Here is a 12,909-nt window from a genome sequence, read left to right on the forward strand (position 1 = left end):
GATAGATAGATAGATAGATGGATGAGGTAGATTACATAGATGAGATAGATGGATGATAAATGAGAGATAGATGGATGAGAGAGATGGGTGACAGATGAGATAGATTATAGATAGACTGGTCAACAGATAGACATACCAGTCAATGCCTGATGTCATTGTTTATTCGTTAAACTCACATTTTCTCCAAATTATTCAAGATATTCCACACTGGGAATCTCTCTTTTTATCATACACAAATACATATTGAATTTGCAATGTGAAGTAGGTGTCACTGAAAAAAAGTGTTTGACTTAAGTCACCCTCTGAGCTCCTTGGTTAAGTAGGCTTTTGAAGCTTGGTTTCCCTGATGCAGTGCAATCACTCTTGTTCTCTTATGATTTTAATTATGATTTTATCACTATGCTAATACAATTTAAAATGTACACATGCATAAAGGTTTCCATTAAAATGAGACTTTAAGTTTTAAAAAAGTGGCAGCCACAGATTTGATACTTTTTAATAGCCAGTATGCCAGATCACTTATATTTATTTTTTTATTTTATTTTATTATTTCCTCCATTTTTATCTGTGCTGTCATTGATATGATCTGACATTTCTTTCATGGCTTATATGTTGCTGCCCATTAAAATATGGGCCCAGGATACAAAAACTGTACAGCACTGTGATACTTTGACAGCTGTCATGGGGGAATAAAATGTGCAGTGCAATGCAGTGCATGAAGGAATAAAATGTGCAACAGACTTTAGAAAATTATTGACATATAAGGAAGACACAGGATTCTCAGGAGTAAGAAGCAGACAACCTTGTAATTCCTGCCAGAAGGACTATAATGAGAGAATAACACCTTATATGAATGTTGTAAAAATGTTAAACTGGTGTTATAACTGACAAAGATTCCAGGTCAATATTTTTGTAGTTCTTATCTAGACCTCCATATATGGTTGAGAAACCAAACTGAATATTATATTGCTAATTTCTATCTTCGTGCTAATGACAAAGCAAATGAGTATATTCTAAATGCAGGAATGTTCAACACGTTTATACTTCCACAAGGCTATCCCTTCTGTTAGGCAGGTTCAAGTGGTTTCTTCAAACAGTATATGAAATGGACAATCTGTCAGGACTGCTCTCTTCACTTTTTCCTACTCGACCCACACTTGGCACATCCCCAAGATTAGTTTGATTATTTGACTAGAAAATATTAAATCTTATTTTCCCACCTGACTCACCCTGAAAGGAACTTAGTAGAAATTTGCACTAGAAAAAACAAAAAGAATATGAGGTTAATTAATGTCACTGGAGCAGGTGCCCCATCAACAGAAGGAAATCAAATTGAAGGCAGCTTGGACTGGACAACCATGGAGATTAGAGAAGCTAGATATTTCTGTCTCAGGTTTCAAGTGTCTCTGGACTTCTTCAACTTTTGTGCCAAATGAAATTCTGAAAGTGTGGGGCAAGCTAATCCATCTAAGAGAAGGAACTGCAAAATCAGATCCACAAGTCAGTACACCATTGCTGAGAAAACTGTATGAACATATTTAGAAAATTTGGCTTAGGTGACAAGTATCTCAAAATGTACAGTATTTTTCTGACTACAAGCTGTAGAAAACTGCTTCCATAGATGTAAAGCAGGGATCCCCAATCTTGGCAGCTTTAAGACTTGTGGACTTCAACTCCCAGAATTCCTCAGCCGGCAAAGCTGGCTGAGGAATTCTGGGAATTGAAGTCCACAAGTCTTAAAGTCTGCCAAGGTTGAAGACCCCTGATATAAAGGATAAGGAAGATAATATTGAGGGAGATAGACCAGATCAATTATCAAAATTACCAGGTGAAAAACTGCTTGTCCAAAACAAGTGGAAAGTATGCATACATGAGTCAAAAAGATATCTTCCTAAATCACTTAAGTATAAGAATGGGAGGAAATACAATCGTATTTGCAAGATTTCATTATAACCACTTAAAAATAAAACTACTCTCAATAAAAATAAAATAGCCTTTCTGCAGAGTTTATTTTGGTCTGGTATAGCTAGGAGGGCTGACACTGTATGAAGCTATGGCTGAAGAAATGCAGGAAGAAAATTTTTATCAGTAATGGTGCCTTGTTAGTTCCTTGTTTTTAAAAAAGACAAATGCAATTGGAACATGGCATATAAAAAATATGAACTGGGGACAGTGTGAAATTTTCAAAGTGGAAATGTAGCAAACTACATTAGATATTTTTGGAATAAGTGAACTTACTCAAATAGGCCACTAAATCATACAATTATATGATACAATATTTAGAGTATGCAACCACAGGACAAAGTAGAATGTTAATGAGATTCAGCAAAGATATATTGATGATGTGCTCATCTATATCTCAATAAGCTATACAACTTCATCTATTATAATTAGTGGATGTCTGGTAAGGATCAATATTATATAAGCATATGTCCCTACCACAGATATAGCACTGAAAGATATTGATTAAATGATATGACAAACTGTAAGAGAGGATGACTACAATATTTAGAAAAGGCATTGTGCCAGAATGCCAAAGGCGGAGCAGGAGAACAGAAGAGTGGATAAAAATTTAACAATAGAGGACTTACATTAATAGAGTTTTGCAGATACAGTTTTTTTCATGATTCAAACCTATGTTCCAAGCAATATAAATGAAGATTCTACAGCTGTATTTCACAACCCAGAATGTGTTTGACTATAAAATAGAACATAGAATACATAATAGAGCAATCCAGAAGGCAAGGCCTTTTGTGGTGCAGATTGTGGATTAGACCAAGGGTCTCTAACCTTGGCAATTTTAAACCTGGAGGACTTCAACTCCCAGAAAAACTGTCCGATGAATTATGGGAGTTGAAGTCCCCCAGGCTTAAAATTGCCAAGGTTGGAGACCCCTCGATTAGATCATCAATTACTGATATCAACCATATTGGTTACATTTAGTAAATTAAAGAGGGTAGTGTATCAGTAAGATTTTACCTGGAGGACCCATAGTCAAAAGAAAGTATCAATGTTACAAATGGATTCAGTGTAGTTAATTTTTGGGAAGATGAAGTGGAATTGCTATGGAAAGAAACAAGAAATATGACACAAATTAAAGCATAAACATGTACTGTATTCCCAAAATTTCAAGCAAACCTTTTAATTGGCTCTCAAAACAAAGAATTGTTATAGCTAGGGAAAAGAGGTGAGTGAGAACCTCAAAACAGATAGGTGATGGTTGAATGCAGCCTTTCAACAAGTAAAAATAACAAGGGAATATATGAAAGTCAATGTTATCAAATAATACAGAATGGCAACAAATAGAGTAAAACAACACAAAATGATATGTTAAAGAAAAGTAAAGAAATCACTGAAAAATACTTATTTTATTTATTACTAGCTATACTGAGCCACGCGTTGCTCTGGCTCGATCTGGTTTGTCTGGTTTGCTGACTCTAGAACATGCAACATATAATTGTACATGTGAGAAGCAATCCATGTGTAGATCTAAACCGCACGTGGGTATTCAAATGCAACGTTTTGTCAAAAGTTCAAAGCAATCGGTGAATAAGGCCCTGTTTTAAGCACTTGCATACTTTTACCCATCACAGATGTGATATTTATATAATATAATAGTAGGTATATAAAAACACATGTGTATTCGAATGCAACGTTGTGTCAAAATTTGAAAGCAATCAGTGAAGAAAGTCCTGTTTAAAGCACCTGTATGTTTTTACCTGTTACAGGTGTGAGTGTGACATCTATATAATATAGTTATACAAAAACACGCACATATTCAAATGCAATATTTTGTCAAAATTTCAAAGCAATTGGTTAAGAAATTTAGTAGATTTAAGATTTTGAACAAACCAACATTTACATTTTTATTCATATAGATTAAATTGATGTGCCCACCATCTCATGCAGATACAGTTAAGGTAGGATGGATTGATTACTAGTCAAGCTAATGGAAAGCTAAACAGAAGGAAGCTAAAGGAAGATAGGGTTCCAGGGGAAGAGCCTTCTCTGTGGCGGCCCCAGCCCTCTGGAACCAACTCCCCCCAGAGATTAGAATTGCCCCCACCCTCCCTGTCTTTTGTAAACTACTCAAGACTCATTTATACCACCAGGAATGGGGGAGTTGAGATATTCCTTCCCCCTACGCCATTACAAGTTATGCATGGTATGTTTGTGTTTATGTTTGGTTTTATAAATAAGGGTTTTTAGTTGTTATATTATTGGATTGTCACATGTTGTTTTTATCATTGTTGTTAGCCGCCCCGAGTCTACAGAGAGGGGCGGCATACAAATCCAATAAATTATTATTATTATTATTATTATTATTATTATTATTATTATTATTAAGATAGAAGCATGACACTGACATATTTTACAAGTGGAATATAAAATAACAAACTGTTGAAGAGAAAACATATATTTAAGAATTGATTTCACTTAGGGTGCAAAGTGAAATAATAAACTAGCTGACACATAAAAAGCACCAGGTGTTTTTACTGAAATACTCACTAAACTATTTAAAGGAACCAGAAGAAACATTAACCATTTAAAATCTAACCATTTAAAACTGATTGGAAAACATTATAAATACCTAAAGAGGAGATGCAAGATAATGTGAAATGTCTGATCTGAAGAATCTGAACTGTGGCACTAATTTGTCCCAAGCAATTTTTTTCTTCTGATCTTACAAATGGAGCCAAATATGGAAACAGAAATGCAAATGAATATGCATGTTTCATAAAAGACAAAAGATCAAAAATCGAGAAAGCAAGAAAATTTAAGAAAGAAGTTTATTGTTTCCTTATTGGCCACGGCCTTAGCAACACTTTTATCTGCAGGTATTCCTTGTTTAGTGACCACAATTAGGACCAACAACTTGGTTCTTAATTGAAACAGTTTTCATATAGATAAGACCTTGGACGATGGAGACAGGAAAGAGATGGTAATGAACAGAAGCGTAGAAGAGACACACCACCCCTATGTCCAGGTGGTAAAGGAGAAAGCAGGACTTTTAGACTTAAAAAAAAATAATGTTAGCTTTTCCAGGTAGATTTCACAAGGAACAGAACCAGATGTACTACAGTGTTCCCTCGATTTCCGCGGGGGATCTGTTCCGAGACCATCCGCGAAAGTCGAATTTCCGCGAAGTAGAGATGCGGAAGTAAATACGCTATTTTTGGCTATGAACAGTATCACAAGCCTTCCCTTAACACTTTAAGCCCCTAAACTGCAATTTCCCATTCCCTTAGAAACTATTTAGATTATTACTCACCATGTGTATTTATTAAAGTTTATTAAAAAAATATTTATTAAAGGTAGACGAAAGTTTGGCGGTGACATATGATGTAATCGGGCGGGAAAAACCATAGTATAGGGAAAAAACCCGCAAAGTATTTTTTAATTAATATTTTTGAAAAACCGTGGTATAGACTTTTCACGAAGTTTGAACACGCGAAAATCGAGGGAACACTGTAATTCTACTTTATCACAAGGATTAACGGAATCTTGCAAGTCAAGAGAGTGTTTAGCTTCTATAAACCTTAACTTCTGTCTCAAGGCTCAGCACTATTAATTCTTCAAGACAATTTTCAACTCACATAGATCAAGGCTGTTGAATCTAATCTTTTAAATCTAGGCTACTCTCTCTCCTCAGTTTATAAGATGTAATATGATCAGGCAAAAGGAACCCTGGAGCAAATGATAAGGAATATGGAGTGACAAATAGATCTAGGGAAGCCTTCCTGTTACCAGTACCCAACAGATATATTGTTATTGCTGCCAGCTATCTTGCACAGCTAGAAACATACAAACATTGGCACACTATCTCTTTTGCCCAATGCCATAATCTTCCCTCTGCAAAATTGAATGGTAAATATTAGTTGGGGAAAGATCAAAAGCAACATGGGAAAATATTATTTTACTGAAAGAGTAGTAGATCCTTGGAACAAACTTCCAGCAGACGTGGTTGGTAAATCCACAGTAACTGAATTTAAACATGCCTGGGATAAACATAGATCCATTCTAAGATAAAATACAAAAAATAGTATAAGGGCAGACTAGATGGATCATTAGGTCTTTTTCTGCCGTCAGCCTTCTATGTTTCTATAAAAAAATACCCTTTCCACATTTTATGAAGACATCCAAACCAGATTTGTCCTACATAAATGTCCTGTTTGCCCAGATTCAGCCTACATTCAGATACTGTTTATAGATAAATTATATTTTGTTATAGTACAGTATATGCAGCAAGATTTGTGTGGCAGCAAAGGAAAATAATGCATTCCATTTGAATGTATAGTAGTTCATTTAAATTTTAGATACGTTCACTATGTTATTATTTTACATGTTATCATATTTAATATAATTATAGGGTTTGTATTATAATTTCAGATCAGCAATGTGACGATGGCCTAGAGATGAAGATGCTTGCCTCACATTCAGAAGGGTAAGAATTCAATTCTAGGCATCAACAAATATTTCTCTATCAGGGTGCAAAGAGAACATACAGTATCTGCTGTAGATGTCAGGAATGGCATCCAGCTAGTGAACATTCAGTTCCATTCAGTCACCCTGACTCCACCCCTATAAAAGGGATTACAGAATTTATTTTATTTATTTATTTTATTGGATTTGTATGCCACCCCTCTCCAAGAACTCGGGGCGGCTCACAGCATATACAGAAAAACAAGAATAATAGCAATCCAATTAATACATTAAAAACAATCTTTAAAATTCTAATTAAAAAGAAAAAAGCATTAATATCATTCATTCAACAATCAAACTAAAACATTCATTGGTCAGGGGGGAAAGATCTAAAGAACACCAAGCCTGGCAGCAAAGATGAGTTTTTAAACTTTTCTGGAAGACGAGGAGGATGGGGGCAATGCGAATCTCTGGGGGGAGCTGATTCCAGAGGGCCAGGCCCCCCACACAGAAGGCTCTTCCCCTGGGTCCTGCCAGCTGACATTGTTTGGTCGATGGGACCATAAGGAGACCAACTCTGTGGGACCTCACCGGTCGCTGGGATTCGTGCAGCAGAAGGCAGTCTCGGAGATAGTCTGATCCTGTGCCATATAGGGCTTTTTAGGTCATAACCAACACTTTGAATTGTGTCCAGAAACAGATTGGTAGCCAATGCAGTCCATGGAGTGATGGTGAGATGTGGGCATTTCTTGAAAGGCCCAAGACTGCTCGCGCGGCTGCATTTGAAGTTTCTGAACACTCTTCAAAGGTAGCCCTATGTAGAGAGCATTGAAGTTGTCGAACCTCGAGGTGATAAGGGCATGAGTGACTGTGAGCAAAGACTCCCTGTCCAAGTAGGACCGCAATTGGTGCACCAGACGAACCCAGGCAAATGCCCCCCTCGCCACAGCCGAAAGATGGTGTTCCAGAGTTAGCTGTGGATCGAGGAGGATGCCCAAGCTGCAAACCCTCTCTGAGGGGGGGTCAGTAGTTTTCCCCCCAAGGTAATGGACGGAGAGATGAACGTGTCCTTGGGAGGCAGTACTAACAGCCACTCCGTCTTGTCTGGTTTGAGTCTGAGCCTGTTGGCACCCATCCAGACCCTGACAGCCTCCAGATTTGTATCTATCTATCTATCTCTCTGTAATATGTATGTATGTATACACACATATGTATTGTATGTGTATATGTATGTGTATATACATATAATTTCATATAAGCAGCATTCTGGACATCACCTTTAGACGTTAGTTAGATTGTTTTATAAATGGATTTAACTTTGTCTTAAATTTTACTTTAGATTGTAATAAACTTAAACTACCAGAATGTGGAATGTATTAAATATAATGGATGTGTCAGAACAAATGCTTTTTCCTCTGAGAAATGTTTACAGTAAACAAGATGATGCTATATGAAGTGAATTTGGTTCAGGATAGAAAAGGGAGTAGGACAGAGATAGATATTATTCCCATAGCTGTTTAAGTTGTAGAGTGAATATATAATAAGAATGGCAAGATTGGAATATATGACAGCTGCAATCAAAATTGAAATACAAATAATTTGAGATATGCAGCGACACCATTGCGTTAGCTGAAGGTGAAGAAGCCATGGAAGAACTTATTATGAAAGTAAATGGAAAGTGAATACTGTTTTACATTAAAGGCAATAGTTATGTGAAGCAGAATGTTTAGTGAATTCACAGTTGATAGCAGAAAAATGAAGATCAAAGACAGCTTTGTTTTGTTTGGCACAGATAGTAGAGAACAGATAAATGTGGGTAATGTATTGGACAAATAAGGAAAATATAAAGAAAATAAGGAAGGATAAAGGTAGTTCAGTGATAAAGATTAAAATAGTAACAGGGATGCTGTTTCTAATTCGTGTGAAAACTTAACATTGAGGAAGACTGACAAAAAAAGATAAAATACCTTTAAGTTATAAATGTGGAGAGGGTTAATAAGTTCTGGATGCTCCTTCATGTGATGATTACAGAAACAAAAACCTCATATATTTTGTCTATGTGATTGAAGCAGATGCTAAACTGGGAGCAATGGTTATATTGTACGTATGTATGTATGTATGTATGTATGTTGACATAGTGAAATACAGAGTAAAATATATGCAATGACAATTGTACAGTGAAGGGAAAAATAGAGTGATTACATGAATTAACATAGCAACAAAAGCCTAATTAATATCAAAAGATCCATTTAATTAGTATAATTTTATGAAATTAATTCATGTCATATAATTAAACCTAGATTGTACCCTAAGATTTTTATTAATATTGATTGTTTCTTCATTGCTTATTTGACCCCTTTGACAATCATTAAGTGTTGTACCACATGATTCTTGACAAATGTATCTTTTTCTTTTAGTTGCTGCATTGTTTCGCTTGGTTGTCATAGAGATGGGGAGGGGTAGAGATCGGGGGGAGGGGATTGGGAAGTGTGCAGGAGGAGAGTAAGTTTTGATTTCCCAGGTGCCAGGCGGAGACTGTTAGATGGAAAATTCCTGAAGAGTCCGGGAGGAGCAACTTGTGCCACCTGATGCATCTGGACAATGGAGACTGGGTGAATGCCCAACAGGGGGTGAAAAAGAGGTTTTGATATGTGTGTAACGTGCCATTTTTCTTCAGACTTTTCTTTCCTTTCGGTGCTTCAAGTTCTGATTTTGATAAATTCACTTTTGAACTTTATAAAAGGACTCTGAGTTTTATTTGTCTGAATATTTACTTACTTACTTACTTACTTACTTACTTACTTACTTACTTACTTACTTACTTACTTACTTACAAATTGCACACTTCCAGGGGAAAGAGAAGGGTAAATGTTGGCATGGGTGCCAGAAAAAAGGAATTTTTATGCATATGATCTGGGAGTGTGCAGAAAGTCAGAAATTCTGGAATGTAGTCCAGAATGAAATTAATAAAATGTTAAACATTAACTGGATTATTACAAAAGAAATAGCAATTTTAATTAAATATAGGGAACTAGGAGAATTTAAGGAAATTAAAACCGCAGCATTGGAAAGTGCTCAAGCGGTGATGGTATTAGGATGGAAAGATTCTACAAAATGGACAGTACAAAATTGGTACTGGTATATGGTGGATCACATACATTTTGAAATTATGGAAATAAGATTAAATAATTTTGATGAGAATAAATTGGAGAAGCTGATGGTGCGATGGAACAAGGTAAAAGACTATATGTTAAGTAGAATCTGTGATGTAAATATGAAAAATAAATTACAATCACTCTTTCAGTAATATTTGTTCAAGATAGAGCCAAGGATTAATAGATAGATAAATAAGTAAAAAAATTTGAATCCTTTTGTAGGGGTGGTTGGGGTGATGGGGGGTGTGTGTTGTTAGGTGACGGGCACATGCACTGTGCACTGTTCTATGTTTTTTTTATGTAAACCTATAAAACCAATAAAAATTATTTTTAAAAAAACTTACTTACTTACTTACTTACTTACTTACTTACTTACTTACTTACTTACTTACTTACTTATTTATTTGGCAGCCTTGACATACGCTGAGAGCATATGCTCCAAGACAAGTTCCTTGTGTGTCCAATCACACTTGGCCAATAAAATTCTATTCTATTCTATTCTATTCTATTCTAGATTATGTACTATATCTTCTCATTTTGGGGACACTTTTCCTCAAAAAAAAAAAAAATCACACTTTAAGTACATTCCATAAAACCAGGACAGTGATTTTCATACCAGTTAGTGAGATAAACCTATTTGCTATATCCCAGACCAAAATGTTTTAAGTACTGTATTTGAGCAATCATAGAGCTATTCACATCAGCAACTCCCTACATTTCTACTAGTGTTCTGACTTATTTTATCTTTTCCCTTCCTTCCTTCTTCTCCTGCTTCTTTTCCATTTGTCAAAATAATCGCAGCTTTTTTTTCATTCCATTTTCCTTTACTTAGGTCATTTTTCTTACTTGAAAGTGTTCTAAGCCAGGATCATTGCCAAGATAGCAAAGTGATTTTTTTTAAATGTATTTTTATAACAAAGAATTTTGGAAGGAAATAAAATGTTTCAACGTATTTAACTGCACATTAAACCGATGCTTTAAACAACATTGTGTATTTCCATTACATAATTTACTAGACCCCCTATTAACTTTCTCCTCAATTTGTTGGTAATATCCAATAATCCAGAGTTTTCTATTCAGTTTTCTATTCAGTCGTGCACTTTTGCTCCCCCCAGTGGCCACCTTGTAAATTATCGACTTTCCAATCTTCCAATTTGCCTGCCTAACCTGATCTACCAAGCAATACATTTTCCTTTAATTTGAAGGAAGGGAAGAACAGGCTTTGCTTGCTAAAATTAGTGAATTCAGTCACACAAATACACAAAGTAGCTTTGAACTACAAGTAAGATTTAACTGGCAATCTCTTCAATAAAAGCTAGGGTTGAATATTCCTAAATTGTTGAATATTCTACTAAGAGTTAAGATCAATTATAGCCTGGAAATAATGCATTTCAGTCAATTTTCCAGAAAAATGTTCAATTTAATTTTGAATAAATTTGTATAGCGGATGCATACTTTTAAAAAAAAACCTATGACAAAAATGAAATTGAATAGGAAAGCCCCTCAATGACCCAATTTACATAAAATCATTTCAAATATATTTTAATTTTATTTTTTTTCAAGAAACAATTAATAGAGCAGGTGACAATTGGAATTGCTAGCTTCGGGGTTTTTTTTTTGTGATCTACATTTTGGGATGAATAATAAGTTTTCAAGTCAATGTGGGGGGAAATTGTGGGGAAAAAATAAAAAGGAATTGAAAATAATTTCAAAACAATATTTCAAGTTTGTGCTAACAGATAATAAAGTGACAAATGTACTTTACCAAAAATATAAAATAAAATAGATTTGGATTTATTCCTTCTAGCTGTGTTACTGAATTAGTTATTGCAAGGTGTGGTAGTTATAGCAAAGAATTTCATGTAAGAAATAATTTAAAAATGATTAAAAATGAAGCTGCAATATATTAAAGTTTCTTGCAAAATCAAAGCCAGAAGCACACAGAGATGACTGATTCAACTGGATTCAATAACTTCTTTATAAACATACTAGCAGATGAATTTATAATACCATTAGCAGATTATTTCTGCTGTAAACAAAAGGAGGGGCTAACTTCAGTACAGAAAGGACAGACAATAGAGTGGAGATTGGAGCCACACCCAGCCTTAAGCTTAAGTATCAATTTCGATTCTCTGCACAGACTCAGAAGAATTTTAGCTCCCATTGGCTGACTTAGTTGCTATGCCTATTCATTGGCTACCCATGTTAACATGGCTCTCCCATTCATGAATATTCTAACACAACAATCAAATAATTTAATATTCTTCAGCTACTTGTATTTGAAGACCCACATTTAAATTTCCCTCCAAATACATCCTTTGCAATTACAGTTAGCACAAATACCTCATCATAGTGCACATTTTTCAACTGTGAAAAACCTTGTGCCACTAACTTTGCTTTATATTGTACCTCATTATTGGGTAGTACTTTCTTCTGGTATGTCTACTTACAGCCCAAGCTTTACTACCCTGTGGCAAAGTCACAGATTTGAACACTCTATGGTCTCCCATGGATTTCATTTCCTTTTCCATGGCTTTTTCTACTTTTCTTGTTCAACTGTAGGTAATGCCAATACTTCCCTTCTTGGCTGATACCATACATTACACACTTTAACTTTATTAGCAGAATACTTATCAGGTGGAATCTCCTTGTTCCATTGTCTGACCTGTGTGGCATTGACTGCTCCTGGATGTCAATCAGGGGTGGTCTGCTGCCAGGATGGGGGGAACACAGTGGGGTAGTGAAAATGGAGCTCCACCCCAGAGCACCCAATTTGCACTGAAAGATGTTGAAAGAAAATGCAGGGCGTCCTGCACAAACCACGCCCACAGTGTGGTAGTAAAAATTTTGGTAGCCCTTTATTGGTGTCAATCCTATGTTGCTTCCTATCTTGTTCAGCTTCTCCCTTCTAAATAGTGACATCATCACTAAATGAGTTGTCATCACTAAGTGAGTTACTACCACCAAGCGGATCATTATGTCTAAGTGAATCATTCCCCAAATTTGTATCAATTCTGTTCCAATTTTGCTCTGCAAAACTAGCAGATCTGGAAATCTCTATTCTTTTGCTTCCGTTGCTAAAGCGATAACTTTTTGAGACTCACTCATAGCCCATAAACCGGAGCTTTGTATTCTTTCTTCTAATTGTTAATATGACTCCACTCCAATATGAACTGCTCAAACCAGAATCTTCCAGCAGTCAGTCTTTCATTGCTTCTAAGACTCCATTTCACCTTTCAACACCACCATTCAGCTGCTCTATGGGATTTGTGTTTTATTTTCAACTGTCCCAACCATCATTTAAAACTTGTTGACAAGAATTCTGAACCTC

The sequence above is a fragment of the Erythrolamprus reginae genome, chromosome 3 (assembly GCF_031021105.1).
Source record: "Erythrolamprus reginae isolate rEryReg1 chromosome 3, rEryReg1.hap1, whole genome shotgun sequence".
Lineage (NCBI taxonomy): Eukaryota > Metazoa > Chordata > Lepidosauria > Squamata > Dipsadidae > Erythrolamprus > Erythrolamprus reginae.